This window comes from Rhagoletis zephyria, unplaced genomic scaffold, assembly GCF_001687245.7.
Source record: "Rhagoletis zephyria isolate East Lansing unplaced genomic scaffold, Rhagoletis_zephyria_1.1 Rzeph_scaffold_04461, whole genome shotgun sequence".
Lineage (NCBI taxonomy): Eukaryota > Metazoa > Arthropoda > Insecta > Diptera > Tephritidae > Rhagoletis > Rhagoletis zephyria.
This window is the reverse complement of record NW_016161544.1, coordinates 1-13,266: the sequence shown is the minus strand read 5'-3', so window position 1 is coordinate 13,266 and position 13,266 is coordinate 1. Positions and strand designations below refer to the sequence as shown.

At 36.1% G+C, this 13,266-nt stretch overlaps 1 long non-coding RNA gene across 1 annotated transcript; it reads left to right on the top strand.

The window, feature by feature from the left end:
- Positions 1-3,555: 3,555 nt before the first annotated feature.
- LOC108370755 (uncharacterized) lies at positions 3,556-5,406 on the top strand. The gene is made up of 3 exons (XR_001848666.1): positions 3,556-3,702; positions 3,831-4,020; positions 5,367-5,406. It is a non-coding gene; the product is annotated as an uncharacterized LOC108370755 (long non-coding RNA).
- Positions 5,407-13,266: the final 7,860 nt, after the last annotated feature.

The following is a 13,266-nucleotide window of genomic DNA, read 5'->3' as shown; positions in this document are numbered from 1 at the left end:
TCGATGTTCAAAGTCAGAAGCGTTAACCACTGAGCTATGTACATCCCGTAAACTCTTGTTGCTAATTCATTTTCCTTATTCAACCAACTACTATCAAGTGCAGCTGATTTGCCGCTATTTAAACTCGACAGCTCAGTTTTGCCGGTAAAAATAAATGTATGAAGAAAAAAAATATTTTTTGCCTAAAATATTAAATTTTTTTAAAACTGTTGATTATATAGAAAAACGTTATATGAACAGATTAAAGGAATTGTAATTTTTAATTTTTTTAAATTTGTTTGAGCAAAATCGGACTAGTGGTTCTAGAGTTATGTCAAAAAAAGACCACCAAAGGTGACAATTTCCCCTATATGATAGTTATATACATATATATCTCGATTCCTAGACGTGACCCAGCGAAACGCCGGGACACGTATAACTTCTTTTTTACCGATATAACTTTCCCCGGTAGTTTGAACCCTTCAGGATCACTGACCCCTACCATTTGTCTCACAGTGTAATTAATTAACATTTTTTATTGAAATATTTTTCAATAGGTGACTTTGCTTGTTTAGACATTTCGGTTTTAAAGCTATTTAAGTCCTCTTTCGTTTGATAACAAACTTGTTTAATTTGGATAGGCGGTTTGTTTATTGTCCGGAAGGGACTTTTAGTTGGGAATAAAAATTATTTGGCCAAGTTTAACTCGTAAAGAAAATAACTGTTACTTTCGGTCCCTTCAATATTCGCATTCGCAAAAGACCCGCATTGATTATTGCGAATGCGAAAGCGAATGCGAATGTTAAAATTTACGCGGAAGCTCCGCGGTTGCGAATGCGAATGCGAATATTCGCAACAACCCTGGTGAGTACATTTACGAATTTGGAGAAAGAAATCATATGTCATCATGTACTTCGTTTATTATATACTTTAAAAATCTTATCTACATCCGTTCAATAGCGTGGTCAAAATATCTCGCCCTTCCTTTATACTAGGGACCGGCAGCAGAACACCCCGATCGCAGCAGCGCGGGCAAGCAGGTGCGTGATGCGGGGCAAAAACTTCAAACCGAAAGGGTAAGCAACAGGGATGGAAAATAAATTTTTCGAATTGTACCTATTTGTACCTAGTTCTATCTAAAAGTAAATAAATCTACCTAAAATGGTTTTTATAAGTATGAATTCTTTCCTAGTAGGAGGAAACTTTTTCCTTCAATGCCATATCAACTTTTGGAATAACATTAAATAAATTTGGGTATAAAAATTACGTAGGGAGAAATATCTTCGAGCAGCTCGAGACAAAACAATGTTTTAAAAAAGGTTAATCACTTTACTTTTTATCTGAAACTAACAAAGAGTTTCATGAAAAGTTATGTGGTTACGTTGCAGATTTACCTTAAATGGTGTGCTTGGTGTGTATAAAGTTTATACTATGTATAGAAGATAGTAATTTTAAATAGGTTGCAACCCTACTAAAAAAATTAAAGTTTTTGTTCATGCGAAGGCCATGCACTTTCATTTGGTATCTAATTTTTTTATACAACGAACGGTGAATATCTTATAGTTTTTAAACAGGTGGCAACCCTACTCAGAAAAATAATACATTATTACACATCTAGAGGCTAAGTCTTTTCATTTGACAGTGACGGCGCAGAACGGACGCCTACGCTTATAAGGATTGAATATAGTAATTTTCTTAACAGGTGGCAGCCCTTTCAAAACATAAGACATTCGTGATTTTCTAGAGACCAATCATTTGACACCTCAGTTTTTGAAATCTAACGAACGGTGCGGATCTTATAGTTTTTTAGACAGGTGGCGACCCTATTAGAATCCTAACTAAAAAATGTTACTCTCCTATCGATACGGAGTATGTTACAAAAATCTCGTCAAAATCCGTTCAGTAGTTTTCGAGATTACCACTTACAAAGAAACAGTTTCTAAAAGTTAAATTAAATCAAAAAAATTTTTTCCTTTTTAAAACGATAAAATCTAAAAAGTAAATACAAAACAAAAAAATTAATAAAAAAACATAATACTAAATAAAACAAGTTTCTGAAAATTAAACAAGAAAAAATAATAAATAAATGAGAAATACAATTTTCCTGCCCGAGGACTCGAGCTTGGATATTTCGAATGGCACGCCAGTGATTTGCTCACTCAGACATTGCGACTGTTCAGGCAGCGCGCGCAAAATGATATATGTAAATACCTATTTTTAATCGACTTCACAAAAAGGAGAAGGTTATCGATTTGTCACATATTTATACATACATATTTATTTTCTTTGGTTTTTTTTATGTAAGTAATACTATGTTACCGCATAAATTTGGACCACGTCAACCCTTACTTCACAGGTGGTCCCATAGTAATTTGGTTAAAATCCGATCATTGGATCATGAAGACTTTTACGATAATCTTAAATCTTTATATGAGATTTGAAGTCGGGGTTTTTTTTTTGTTGCTTAAGAATTAGTTGTTATATTCGATTTCAAACTGAATGAAAAAAGTGAATGAAGCCACAAAAAAAGGGCCGCAACTGGGGCCACACTTAAATTTTACATCAACTACTGAGCCCTTATCTATTATATTTTCGAAAATTGTTTACATCAACAGCGTTGCCGTAGCCGAATTGGTTGAGGTGTAACCTTCGCTCCGACCCAGATTTATATCTGGCCAAGGGTTATCACTACAGCGACACTCCCCGAAAGCACTTTGGGGAAATTGTATGCTGTTCAAAAAAAAACAACAACCGGTGCGACCTTCCTCTTTGTACGACCAAGGTTCGATCCCTAGTCAGAGCAACATAAAAAAAAATCGAATAGCGTTCATCCCTCAGTACGCAATGGCAAACCTACAAGTATATTTCTGTCACGAAAAAACGTTTGCCGTTCGGAGGCGTCGTAAAAGTGTAGGTCTCCCCATTTGTTAACAACACCAAGACGCTCAAAAGTTCCGTCAAACGTGTAGAAAAATGTGTAAGCTTTATCACTGTTAACTAGTTAGGAACTAGTAATCTTGAGTCCACTTAATATACATATAGTTATGTATAAACACGCTTTCTCTCACCTACTCTTCATTACTCTCTTAGTTTATAATTCATCATTCTTACTCTTTTCATTCACCCTCCAACCTGAGCTCCCTTCCATCAACCGTTATCTTTAGTTTTAGTTTTAACTTAATTAGTCGTTAAGAAAAATGTATAGTTCAGTAAAAAAATAAAAGTGATGCCCGTCAGAAGCAGATCCACTCTTTTATTATATTATATTTTAAGTAAAACAGTTTCGTTTTCCCTATAGGGAAATTTTACCTTCCACTCGATTGAGTAGGTGTGTTTGTAAATGAGCGTTCAATGAACACTGTACGTAGCTACGTGAAACAAACATAATGTAACGGCCGTGCTCGCCCAGGAGGGTTGTAAATTCAGCGAAGGAATACTGAAATGCTGGATTACAGTGTTTATGCTTTTTGGCGTAGGGGAGGAAATTCAAATGAATGCAACTGGATACATAGATACTTGTTATATGAACTGATCGACTCACTACGTATTTCAGTTATCAGAGAAACATTTCCAGTGTCGAGTAGGTACTTATCACTAAAGGGTGAAGGAGATCGCCATTTTTGTTTAACAAACTGATCGAAAAAGTTTAGCGCTAAATCCAGTGGTCTACTCCTGATGTTGTAATACATAAGTGACCTACATACATACATATCGTCGTTTAAAGTACAAAACCGCGTATCGTCATTCTGCAAAACTCTCTATAAAATAATTTATGCAACCTCACATACGCGGTTTTGCATTTTGTTGATACAGGGTTTTGTACTTTAAACGACGATATGTACATCAATTAGTGCGCATCAATTTCTGTCAAATATTATCAGTATTACGTACTACATAAAAATACACTGAGCAGTCTATGCTACGACGGAAGCACGAGAATTTTCCCAAAATCATTACTGGAATTTGAAGTAAACAGACAACAGCATGAGTTTACTCACTTCCATCTAAACAGTATGAACTCATTGCTGTGAACTCTATAAGGTTAGTGAGAAACACCGTACAAACAGTGAGATTCATAGTTAGTTTTGAAATAAATGTTTAGCTGCAGTGTGCTCATTTGATTTCAAATATGGCATTGATATACTCTTTCCAAATCAAGTCAAGCNTAGTTTTGAAATCAATGTTTAGCTGCAGTGTACTCATTTGATTTCAAATATGGCATTGATATACTCTTTCCAAATCAAGTCAAGCGAGTGAAAAATGCTGTTATTAAAAGCAAGTCGAGCAATCGAATGACACTCATTGACTTCAAACAATTAATAGAGAATACAATTTTGAAAAAAATTGATATTGATGAAGTATTTTTTTTTTTTAAATATATTAGTTTTACTAAATTATTTAGTTATGCACCTGACGTACATTTATATAATTAGTCTACAAAGAAATGCAATGCTACCTCAGAAGACATCGGCTTTATAAGGGACTTGAAAAATAAGTTGCTTTATTATTTAAAAACAGTTGCTGTTGAAAACTAACAGATTTGCACAAAATTGTGCTTTTTTATACTTATAGAACTTTACCGAATCTGAGCAAAGGTACACAAAAGAAAAAAGTTTACAAATTATGAGAACGTTAACTGAGAATTCTGACAGTACAACGGACAACTTTGAGCCAAGGCGTATTTAACAAGGTGGTGTTGGCCGTATATAAGTAAAAAATTACACTAACAAATTATACGCTGATGTCCATACTGTCATTGGTATGAGTTACAACAAACACATCATTTTGACGTAATGGCCTCCACGGCGAAAAACTCAGCTGTCGCCCCAACACCACCTTGTTTAATACACCTTGCTTTGAGCTGTTTTCAGGTCTTCTTAAACGACCTACCTTTGTGAGCAGAACTGATAAAGCTACTGCAGAGCTGCGGTGATATGAAAATATTGAGGTATATTTTCATACGGACTTCGATATAATTAATTGGTGGGAGGTACACAAATGCGAAATGCCGCTGCTGCATAAACTCAGTCGTAGAGTAATAGGCCCTCCTTNATAAAGCTACTGCAGAGCTGCGGCGATATGAAAATATTGAGGTATATTTTCATACGGACTTCGATATAATTAATTGGTGGGAGGTACACAAATGCGAAATGCCGCTGCTGCATAAACTCAGTCGTAGAGTAATAGGCCCTCCTTCAACTAGCGCATCGTCAGAAAGTTTTTTCTTCTGCTGGAAATGTTATTTCTGACAAAAGATGCCGCCTTTTGTCAGATGATGATGCCCTTAATCAGTTGATATTTTTGCATTATAATATGCAGTTAGGAAACCAATAAAATTAACAAAAATTGTCTTTACAAATGTTTTTTCTTTGATACTTTCATTACAGCAGTTATGTTTGGAAATAAATGAGTGCGAGTGTGTGCAGATGTGAAAAGAAAGCGAGTGACTTAAAATGTAATTTGAGTTTTGGTTTTAACATAAAATTCAATAAATACTCCACACATTTATACATAAATGTATTTTGTGAAAGTTATTTAACATAGCATAGCCATATCAAATACAGAAGGCACAATGTACCGTGAATTTGATTTATGAGTCCACGTTTCGGACCTATACAAGCTTGGCACTAGACCAAAATAAATTTTACCTTACAATGTTGTGACAATTTTCTGATCACTTATGCGATTTTACGGTATGATGTGATGTTATGATACGATGCGCTATTATTACAAGAAGCGATATCACACTGGCTGCAAAACGGCGAACCAAAAAAACATTGATGCATACATACGTATCTATGTACATACAGCGATCACAGTCACCAAATGCTTTGGAAGGCGATTTCATATTAAAATTGTATGGTTGACCTGCCGCAAATACCCTTACTTAAAATGCCGTAGACGCTTGTGAAATTCATATTAGTCCTATTGATATCCCATAAATTATTAACAGGTAAGAGTAAATTAAAGCCAGCGTTCGACATAAAGAAAACTGCAGTAACTACTTACTCATTGACACGCTTGGAAAGTGCCTCTGCTATAGTACGCAGCACTTTGGAATCTACATCGGCTCCACCATGCTCCAAAAGAAACGACGTCATATTTTCTATAACACTGATCTCGTGCAAGGACGATACCTCGGATTGCAGACAAACGGATGCAGCGGCGCTTCCAATATCAACTTCTGCACGTTCCTTTGAGGCATTCAAACGCCGACTTTCGAATGTTATTAAGTCACTCATATTCTAATTTTAAATGTTAATTTAAAAATACAAATATAATACTGAAAATGGCAAGTTTTAATAAAATTGGTAACAGAAAAACAAACACAAACAAGATTCAACTCAGGTAAAAACAAGCGCAAATTGAATACAAATCCAACTGATTTTGTGACAGCGAAATATGCCGTGTGGATTGCACCATGATAAAAACATAGCAAGGTATAACCGTTCTCTCAATTTGTCGGCCATGATTTTTTTTTGAAGTTTGCCAACATTTTAAAATCATATAAATGTGAAAATAAAAAAATGAAATTGTTCGAAATTGTTGTTGCTTGAGATTGAAAATGAAAATGTGTGTGTGAGTTTGTGAGTAAATTTAAAAATTAAATTGTTTGGAAACGTCAAGAATTTTAAAAGTGACTCTCAGCGGTTCTACCTTACTATATTTTTATCATGGATTGCACTGAAATGAATGAGCAGAGATGTTAGCAGCCCACTTCAATAGGAACATTATATGCCAAATACACGGCACAGGTCTGCGAATCGCGGGTACTTTCACCGTGATACGCATGCTCACAATTCGCTAACCACCCGACCATGATACAATAATTTTTAGAAGGTAGTTTCACTTCTTCTTCTTATCCGCCATGTTAGCTATCTGACAGAAAACGTGTTTCGTATTTTTTGTTGTACCAACTTTTTCAAAAAAAAAAATCCAGCTTTTGACGTTGGAAAAATAAAAGAAAGAAAAGCCAAACATGTAAGTAGAGAAATTTTCGAATATTTTGTAATAATTTTCTTCATAAATAATTAACGGAATAGATGTAAGGACACAGCTATAAGAACCACCGCACACTACAGACTTTATCGGCCGCCTATTTAAATGATAGGGCTCGTTTGAAATATGTACATGAAGATGTATGGAGGTGCGCACATTACACCAGCTTAATCGCTCTGACCAATAGGTTGTGGTGCAATGGAAAGACTGGCGAGCACATCTAAATTGGCGGCCGATAAAGTCCGTGGTGTGCGATGAATCTAATCCATTATAAACAAGAAATATTGCTGTCATATTTTCATTTTTATGATTTTTATTCATGTGATTAGCAGTGGCAAAAATGTATGTATAAAATAAGTATATTTATATTAAAAATTAAGTGATCAGTTATGAAACATATAAATCTTTACATGTTCTGTTAAAAAATATCTAAAATAACAAGCGATAATCACCAAGTTCTATATCGTAGCAGTGGCCACATTGCTCGTTTGTCACAGACACGGTTTATGTCAAAAATTTTGAAGTGAAACTACCTTCTAAAAATTATTGTATCATGCACCCGACCAAGAAAAGTATGTTAGCGGATATTACGATAGTTTCTCTTACCCTCGAGCTCCCCCTCACTCAAGAATCTCGTTTGAATGTCGACACGTTGCAGTGATGAAAATTGTTGCTAATGGGTTACAGAATGTTATGCATAAATGAAAATTGTTTTAAATTTGCTAACTCTTTTCTGTTGTAGTAATCTTTCATTTCGTCATAATCTTCAGCTGGATCGGAATGCATTTGCGTATATCTTAATAAAAATTAATGCGAGAAAGTCTAGTAATATCATCGTCCTTAACTATAATAGAAACAATTCTATGATATCACGAAGCTCCGAAAATAAAGACTTACTTAGGCTACTGTTTGCAAAGCACATCAAAATTATTTTGAATGGTTGTCTGTATAATAAAAAAGTTTAATAATAAATAATTTTTGCGGTGGGCAGCATATTTACCGGTCTTTAATTTCACAGAAGACATTGGTCGCTTGTTTTGAAAATAGTAAGATGTATGAAACTCAAATTTCTTTGTTGCTCAAATAGAAGAAAAACTTTCTTTCAATTTTGTAAATAATTTATTAAAAATAATATTTTTGAGGATTAGGTATGGTAGCATAAAATATCACAATCTGTTAATTGTCATGTAGTCAATATGGCGCCCGAAAAGTGACAATGAAACTACCACTTTTTTGTATCACGATTGATATCTGGCAAGGACTGTCAATCAGGCAACAGTCCCCAAAAATTATTTGGCGAATATGTATGCTGTTACAACAACAACAACAACAACGGCCCAGACTACGTAACCAGAACGAACGAGATTTATATCTGGCCAAGGAATTTGGGGATTGCATGCTCCTACAATAAAGGCCGGGCCACATAGAACTTTCGCGTTGGCTTTGGTGTTGGCGTTGGTTTAACAGAACGCACGTTAAAAGTATGCTTGCTACAATGAACGCTTAGCAGCGAATCCTTGGGCCACTAAATTAACATATTAACGACAGATAAATTAATATTTCATATCAATAATTGCATTAAAAACGATATTTCTTGCCCGCACTTGATTAAAAAGGAAAAATATTTCACATAATTTTATTTATTCGCAACAGCTGACGAGCGACGCACGCGAAAAGTTGAGAGTTGGCCATCTTTTTGCTTTGTGTTGGCGTGAGCGTTGTCGAATTTTGGCTATGTGGACGGCTGCATTTGAATTCATGTATTCATAGTCAGCTGTTGAAGCGACGCCAACGCCAACGCAACGCCAAAGTTCTATGTGGACGGGCCTTAACGGTGTGCGCGTCGCGGGTATTTTCACCACTGTGTGTCGTGTATTTGGCCCATTAGACTAGGTTCACGCAGAGAAACTTTGGTTGCTCATTTTCGGCAATTTCTCTTTTGGTGTTGCCCTTCGCGTTCACAACGAGCAATTCTATTGTACAATTGTTGTTGCCAGCTGTGAGTGGCCAACTAGAATTACTCAGACGAACGAGTGCACAAAGCGTGTTGCCCGAGTACGAGGAACTCGGTGCCCTTCCCCTTTCTCGTCACTCCCTCTCCCACAAGTAACGAGTTGCCGCGACAAAAGTTTCTCTGTCTGAACCTAGACTTAGTAGTGGCAAACTATAGATAGTTGACACCAGCAATAGTTGCCGATGGTGTTTGGACAACTATTGATTGTGTTGATAGCCACTCTATGCCGATGGTGTGATGTACTATCGATAGCTTGACACTAGTGAAAATCCACCGGTCATGTAATTGTGCGAAAGGTAAACTTTTCTTTATCCAAATAATGTAATGGCGATCACAGAAACGCAGCTAGCCGCTGTATACGCGAAAAGCAATGTTGCCACTTCTTCTCATTAAACCATGTTCGAATCATGGAAATTTTGGAAGATCACAGGATTGCGTTTACCATTTAGATTCTTAACGCAAAAATGGAGTTGCATTTAGGGCCGGTTGTTTAATGTCTGGTTATCACCACCACCACACTATCGACGATTTCGACATCATGCATGTAACATGTGATCGATAAAGCAGTAGTTGTGCTTAACCGGAGCTTCTACCTCCGATTTGTGCTAATCAGACATTGAACAACCGGCCCTTAGTTGCATTTAGGTGACGAATCTTGTATGGATAAATGTACATTAAGGGCCGGTTGTTCAATGTCTGGTTATCACTACTTGCCGGTTAAACATCATTATCGACGATTTCGACATCATGCATATTACATGTGATCGATAAAGCAGTCGTTGTATCTAACCGGAGCTTCTACCTCCGATTTGTGCTAATCAGACATTTAGCAACCGGCCCTAAGAGTAGCATTTAGAGCTAAATGCGCTAAATGTGCTTTTACGCGTAAGCAAAAACAGCCCATAAGGCGGCATACAGGAGCAACCTCCTGTAAAATTCTGTAAAGCTGAAATTAGTCAAGAACGCAGAACGTATACTTAGGGCCGGTTGCTCAAAGCCTGGTTGACACTAATCCCCGGTTAGACATCGTTACCGACGTTACCGACACCATGTTATTTGCATGGAGCCGAAAACGTCGATAACGACGTTAATCGGTGATTAGTGTCAATCAGGCTTGGAGCAAGCGGCCCTTAGGGCCGGTTACTCAATGACTGGTTAACTGTTGTTGTGTCCTGTTGTCTGCAAGGAGTTGAAGACGTCGATAACGATGTTTAACCGCAGATTAGTGTTAACCAGACATTGAGTAACCGGCCCTTAAACGCAGTCTGTATACGCAGAATTTTGTCGATTACCAAGAATGATAGAATAGAGAGATTGCGCTTTGCGCAGGTTCGTTATTTTTGCTGTACGATATTGACAACCAGCTGTTCGTGTGATGACGTCACACTATCAAAATTTTGTGAAATATGTATGGCGAGCGGTGCATATGCGGTAATGATTTTATTAATATAATTATATTAGTGAGTTTTACCAAAAAAAATCATACAAATGAATAGTGCGGTGTCTGGTTGTACTAATGGGTACAAAAAAACTGCAGCGGAGTGTAGTTTATTAACCTTTCCTACGGATCCAAATTTGGCGCGCAAGTGGATGCAGTTCTGCCGCCAAGGAAAAGGTTTGAATTTTAAAAACTGCAAAGTTTGTATGGGACCTTTTGTTACTGGAGAATATGAGAATATTCTGCAGTTTGAAATGGGTATTTATAATTATTCTTGTACTGAGTTGTCTTCATTCAACCAGCATGAAAATACAGTGGAACGATTCGTTAACAATTCCTAAAACAAGTAAAATTCATCTTATACCATGTTCTGACCGACAACGAAAACACCTTGAAAACGAGTTTTGGGATTGTGGGCTGCAGGTTGTTCACACCGACTGTTGGTGTTTTCGTTGACATTTCTTACATCCTTTATTTACAGTTTTGCTACACAAATACAAAACCAAAATACTTTTGCTTCAATTTCTTTTCATTAACAACCTTTTACTTCCATGATTATTTTATTTTGGTCAGCCAATTTAGAATAAATCCGAAATTACGTATTAAAGATGATAAAATATGACTTCCACTTATACCATGTTCTGACCGACATCGAAAACATGTTTTCGTTGCTAAAACTGGGTTTCGACCTAAAACTTGTGTTTTCGTCTATGTAAAATCTGTCAAACGAAAACCAGTTTTCGCTGAAAACTACTTGTAAACTATGATGCAATAATACAAGGTGTTATCGATTGGCAACTTCTCGCTCTAATTCCGCCATATTGACTGCCTTAGGTGATACAGTGTTCTTTAACAATTGTTTGCCTAATAATATACTTGAATGTTTTTTATTTTTTCTCAGTATACACATTTTGTTTTCTTAAAAATGTATTTTATATTATTTTGTTTCATTTCATTACGAATATACTATAAAAAAGCAAATTTTGTTTAGGAGAAAATGTGAAATTTTATATTTTTCCCCCATATGGTGATTCATTTCTTCCCGTTTTTCTTCTCATTCTACTAAGCTAAGGCAGTGTCCAATCGAGCTGTCACAACTGATAACACCTTGTATCATTGCATCATGCTTGAAAACTCACGTTCCACTCATTCCAATCGGTGTCTTCACTAGTTTTTTTCGATTATTTATCGAAGTGGAAGTCATATTTTATCATCTTTAATAAGCCATTTCGGATTTATTGTTAATTAGTCTGCCTAAGTAAAATAAGAATGAAAGTAAGAGGTTGTAAATGCAAAGAAAATGAAAGAAAAGTATTTTGGTTTTGTTTTTGTGTAGCAAAACTGTAATCAAAAGATGTAAGAAATGTCAACGAAAACACTAACAGCCGGTGTGAACAGCCTTCAGCCCACAATCCCAAAACTCGTTTTCAAAGTGTTTTCGTTGTCGGTCAGAACATAGTATTAGATAAATAATCGAAAAAAACTAGTGCAGACACCGATTGGAAGGAGTGGAAAGTGAGTTTTCAAGTGATTTTCAGCGAAAACTTGTTTTCGTTTAACAGATTTTACATGGACGAAAACACAAGTTTTAAGTCGAAAACCAGTTTTAGCAACGAAAACATGTTGTCGATGTCGGTTAGAACATGGTATTAGCATTTATTTAACCACATTATGTTTGAGTACTCGATGTATAATACCTACCTTAACGTCCTCATTCTCCGGGTCCTACCTCGTAGATTCAGTTAATACCTACGTATATCTTCCTTTCGGCAGCCGATTGAGGTGTATTGCTGGGTTATCTATTGCAAGCTCCTAATTTGTGCATACGTTTTAATAATACCCTAAAGCAGGCATAATACACCTGCACGCATAGCTTCGCGAGTGTAGCTGGCGAACACTGTACGCTGCCTGAATGGCTGCCTTAAAGTACGCTACAACTGCACGAATATTTCCCCACTTTGAATAATCCGTCATCTTCCAAGCACATGTTTGAGTTCCCACGCTGGGATCACTTGCTGAAACAGACACACCATTCCATTCCTGCACCATTCCATCCAAATTCCAGCTCCAAATATATTGCCCACTGAATGCAAGTTCCATTTCACTGAACTTCCGACTGCCTGCAATAAAATAATATTAAAAATAATGTATCAAAATGAATAAAGAATATATTTACCTTCTTCTTGATTTAGTAGATTGCTCTTAAATTCTTTGATTTTAGTTATTCAACTTAGGGCCGGTTGTTCAATGTCTGATTTGCACAAATCAGAGCTAGAAGCTCCGGTTAAATACAACGACTGCTTTATCGATCACATGTTATAAGCATGGTGTCAAAAACGTCGATAATGATGTTTAACCGGCAAGTAGTGATAACCAGACATTGAGTAACCGGCCCTAAGGGCCATGTTATATGCATGGAGCCGAACACGTCGATAATGATGTTTAAACGGAGATTAGTGTTAACCAAATATAGAGTAAACGGCCCTTAGGGTCGGTTACTCAATGTCTGGTTAACTCTAATCTCCGGTTAAACATCGTTATCGACGTCTTCTACTCCATGCCAGGGCTGCTCATTAACGTTAATTTTATCAATAAACGAAAATTCAAAATCGTTTTGGTTTTTTACATCGATAATGTTAGCATTATGTGTTTATCAAAAAAAATTCGTTTTGTTAATTATCAGAAAAATATGTCAACAAAAATTTTTGTTTCGTTGATTATCAAAAAAAAAAATATCAAAAAAGGAAAATTGTTTCTGCTGCAAACACAAAATTTAATAATCAGGAAAATTAAAAAAAAAAATTAATAAAAAATTTTAATGGAGTCCATGCATACA